This window comes from Apteryx rowi, unplaced genomic scaffold, assembly GCF_003343035.1.
Source record: "Apteryx rowi isolate R43461 unplaced genomic scaffold, aptRow1 scaffold_1509, whole genome shotgun sequence".
NCBI classification, from domain to species: domain Eukaryota; kingdom Metazoa; phylum Chordata; class Aves; order Apterygiformes; family Apterygidae; genus Apteryx; species Apteryx rowi.
The window spans coordinates 26,249-30,695 of NW_020447763.1; the positions used below are offsets into that span (position 1 = coordinate 26,249).

Here is a 4,447-nt window from a genome sequence, read left to right on the forward strand (position 1 = left end):
GACATACGAGGAACATACTCTGCCTGTTCTGGTGCTCAGGGCAGCTCCCCACAGCTGGCACAGCTTTGCCTGAGGGACCTCTTGGTCCTCAGCCTCTACTCTGGCACGGCTGGTGCAAGGACAAGAGCTCATTGGCCGGGTCTGGGAGAGCTCCTCTGAGAGCTTCCCTTTTGCAGTGGAGCGGTGAGGAGCATCGTGGCTCCTATCTGCACCTGCGCAGCCCTGCTGCCCTCAACATGCCCCAACAGCCCCACTGTGCAGGCTCCGTACAGGGCAGGGTGCATTCAAGGGTAGAGAAATGTCTCCCTGGCACAGTCCCTGTGACAGCCTTCGGTGTCCCATCCCCCCACCGCCCTCCTGCTTTGGCAGCCTCACATAGTGCCCAGACCTTGCCCAGCCCTGGCCATGTCCCACGTTGGGGATAGCACACAGCCATCCCCAGGGTCTGCTGGRGTCTGGGCCAGGAGAGAGGCTGGGTAGGGCTGGCCATTCCCCTCGATACAGGCACTGAGCCCAGCAGGATGGAGCTGGCCACGCGGCAAAACTCACCCATAAACCTGGGGTGTGCAGCCAGGGCTGGAAATGGCCAATGTGAGAGGCTGGTCTGTGACAAATGCCCTGGAGTACCTTCCCAGTTGGTCCATGCACCTGAGGGCACAAACCAGCCTCCTCTCTTCTGTGCCCAGCATGTCTTGGTGCCCCTCCACAAGACCTGGCTCTGCACCACAAACCCACCAGTCTGTGTGCTCACCCTGCCTGTTCACACAGCTGAGCTGACATTGACTTTTTGCTCTTCTGGACCCTTGCCAGCCCAGCCTCGCCTCTCCCTGGCTCTCCCCACCTCCCCTGCCCTCTCTCCAGCCCACCCAGCAGAGCAGCACAGGCTGGGGGTGTCCCCGCAGCAGTGCCCACTGCAGGGTGCTGCAGAGCTTGGGCATTCACACCACAGCCAAACCCCCTTAAGGGCACAGCAGCTGCAGGCCTGCAGGCCAGCAACAGTATGAGGAAACGGAGGCCAGGGACTCCCTGTCTACCCTGCTCTCCTGTCCAGGAGATCCTTTAATTCAGTTGCCTGCAGCCCCCCCACCATGCCAAACCCTGTCTCCAGGACAGCACAAGAGTTCTAGCTCCTGCTGCCCCAGGGACACAGCAGCTTGCTTTCAGCTGACATACATGGGAACAGATTTTTCTTTCTTGTTTATTTACTCTTCCTTTCAAGCACACAACTGGTCATCTCCTCTTCTCCAGGGAGGTCCCTGCTCCCCACAGAGCCTTTCCCCAGTGAGTGCATCGGTGCTGGCCTGCCTGGCTGTTCCTGGAGCCTCCCCTGTGCTCCCTGCAGGGCCCCAAGCTGGTGGTGCTGCTCTGCAGAGCGAGCGTGCTGTGGTGCCCAAGGGCCACAGGGTGACTCTACACTGGTCGTAGTGGTTGGGGTGAGAAGCAGACCCAGCTGCATGGGCATCATTGCACCTGACAACCCACTACCAAGGGGTCTGTGGCCATGGATGATGCTCTGAGCAATCACAGGGCATTTGGGTGTGTCTGTAGATCCAGCCCATCATTTTCATTGAAGGTGATAGGACTCTCCAGGCTCCCTTCCCTGTGCCTGCAAGGTCCCCACTGTGGGCATCTGTCACCAGCCCTGTCATACAGGAGACAGTCTGAGGCAGATACCACTTGACCATTCAGCACCTCCAGGACCACTGGGCACCCACAAGTGAGAGCTGAATCCAGCCCTCCTTCCCTAACACATCACCCCAAGAGCTCATTGCCTTGAGCCCATGGAGAGCCTCTATAAAGCAACAGGCCCCTTCATGGTGATAGTCCTTGAGTGAACTCTTGGCCTGTGCTGGAAGAAGAGCCCAAACTTCAAGCACTGCTCTGTGGAAATCCCCTTTTATTAGAGACAGGCCAGCTCTGACACGGTGATAGACACACTTACAGAAGGCCTCTGGGTCAGACGGACTAGGTTTGTGCCTCTGGAGAAGCGGGAGGAATTCTAACACTTCATACAAACATCATTATCACAGCAAGAATGCCCAAAGCACAAGAGTTGCCTGAGATAAATTGGAAATCACTTGTGTAGAGGGATGGGCAGCTTATTTCTGCTGAACTAGTAGCACTTGAAGCAGTTTCTTCAGTACGTCCTTGAGCTCTCTGTTCCTCATGCTGTAGATGAAGGGGTTCACTGTTGGAGGCAGCACTGAGTACAGAACAGCCACCACATGATCCAGAGCTGGGGAAGAGATGGAGGAGGGCTTCAGGTAGGCAAACACAGCAGTGCTGACAAACAGGGAAATGACAGCCAGGTGAGGGAGGCACATGGAAAAGGCTTTGTGCCGGCCCTGCTCAGAGGGATCCCCAGCATAGCAGTGAAGATCTGCACATAGGACAGCACAATGAAAATGAAACACCCAAAGTATAAACAAAGACTAACCACAATAACCCCAACTTCCCTGAGGTAGGCATCTGAGCAGGAGARCTTGAGGAGCCTGGGAACGTCACAGAAAAACTGCTCCACTGTGTTGCCTTGGCAGTGTGGTATTGAAAATATATTAGCACTGTGCAGGAGAGCATTGAGAAAACCACCGCCCCAGGCAGCTGCTGCCATTTTAACACAAGCTCTGCTGCCCATCAAGGTCCCATAGTGTAGGGGTTGGCAGATGGCAACAAAGTGGTCATAGGCCAAGACTGTAAGGAGAGAAAACTCAGCTGAAATCAAGAAGAAAAACAAATCCCAATCTAGGCAACGCATCCTGAGTAGGAAATGGCCCTGGTGTTCCASAGGGAATTGGCCATGGATTTGGGGACAGTGGTGGAGACAGAGCCAAGATCGAGGAGGGAGAGACTGAGGAGAAAGAAGTACATGGGGGTGTAGAGGTGGTGGTTGCAGGCTACGGCTGTGATGATGAGGTCATTGCCCAGGAGGGAAGCCAGGCAGTTGCCCAAGAAGAGTGAGAAGTGCAAGAACTGAAGCTCCCATGTGTCCGCAAACCCCAGGAGGAGGAAGTCAGTGAGGGAGGTGCTATTGGACGCTTTCTGCTTCCAGGCATGGGGAACTGTCCAGGGAGGAAAAGACATTGACACGTTAGGACAGGCTTTATTGAATAAAACCCATCCCTTTTCTCAGAGCAAATCCCCACATTTCCTCTCTCCTTACTGGGAGGACCTTCCTTCAGCTCTCTTGCTTGAGCTCTAGTTCATGCTTTCTGAGTGTGCCGTGAGGAGCAGGGTTCTCTGCCCACAGGCTGCAGAGCAATCAGCCCTGCTTGTTACACAGACACTTGGAATCACATTTCCCAAACAGGCTGGTCAGTCGTTGTCTGATGGCAAAGGGTCTTTGCAACTATGTTCTCAGCTGGATTGGGTGAGACTCAAAAATCACTGTGTTGCTCAGTTCTTCTAACCCAGCTGGCTGTGGATCTACATGACCACCCAGCACATGCATAATTCATTGCTGTTTTTAAAACTTCTGGTCTGTATCTGTATCAATGATCCCCTGCTCCCACTCTATGCAAGGGAGGAACATAGACACACGAGGGCAGGGGTGACCCAACCCATTGTACAAGTCTCTGTTCCRCTAAGATAGATCCTATTCTCACATCAATTTGCCATATGCACTACATCTGCAGTCAGAATAGGAGTTGGGGGCAGGCAGGGACAGGCAAGCTCTATGTCCACATCSTCTCTCAGATTAAGCCTACTCATAATGTGGAAGGGCTTTTCAGCCTGTTCACACCCCATTCTCCAGTAGATGGGCTGTAGCAGAAAGGCTTAGTTATATATTTACTTAATTTATAGATGCACTCACCACACATGGGGCACATTTCTTTGAGGGACAGAAATCTTTGGTTTTTCCATTACTAACAGCCTGAACACTAGCAAATCCTGTGCAGCAGAACTGTTTGGGTTAGTGCATTGCCCAAAAGATGACGTCTCCTTAGGGAGACTTGGCGCTTTCTCCAGCCCTACAGACTGAATTGCCCAAAGCCCCACAAGCTGGAAATGGTCTTGGACCCCTCACTCCCATGCAAGCACCTCCAGATGGCTATGCAGGAAAGCCTTCATCTTACCCAGATGTGCAGACCACCTTACAGAGGAGGTTTTRMTCTCAGCCACTGTGTCACACATCCCCTCTCCTGGAGTTCAGGCTGCAGAGGAGGTGGCTCATGGCCTTGATGTCATGGCCTTGAGGGCAGAGRATCTGCTGGGTGGGAAAGGAGACATGGGGTGGTCACTCAGGGGAAGGCATCTGCATTGCAGGAACAGTCAGGGAATTGCCCAGATTCACCTGCCCATAGCCTTTCCTGTTAGAAGTTTCTTCTCTTTCATGCATCATACCGCTGCTGCCTGGCACTGTCCCAGGGGCATCTCCAGATCTGCAGGTGCTAAGGAGCAACTAAGACCAACCCTGAGGAGGCTAATAAAGATTATGGTGGTGCTGCTC

At 53.7% G+C, this 4,447-nt stretch overlaps 1 pseudogene; it reads right to left on the minus strand.

Annotated features, from left to right (window-relative positions):
• Positions 1-2,099: 2,099 nt before the first annotated feature.
• On the minus strand, positions 2,100-3,081 carry LOC112962644 (annotated as a pseudogene).
• Between the last annotated feature and the right edge of the window lie 1,366 nt (positions 3,082-4,447).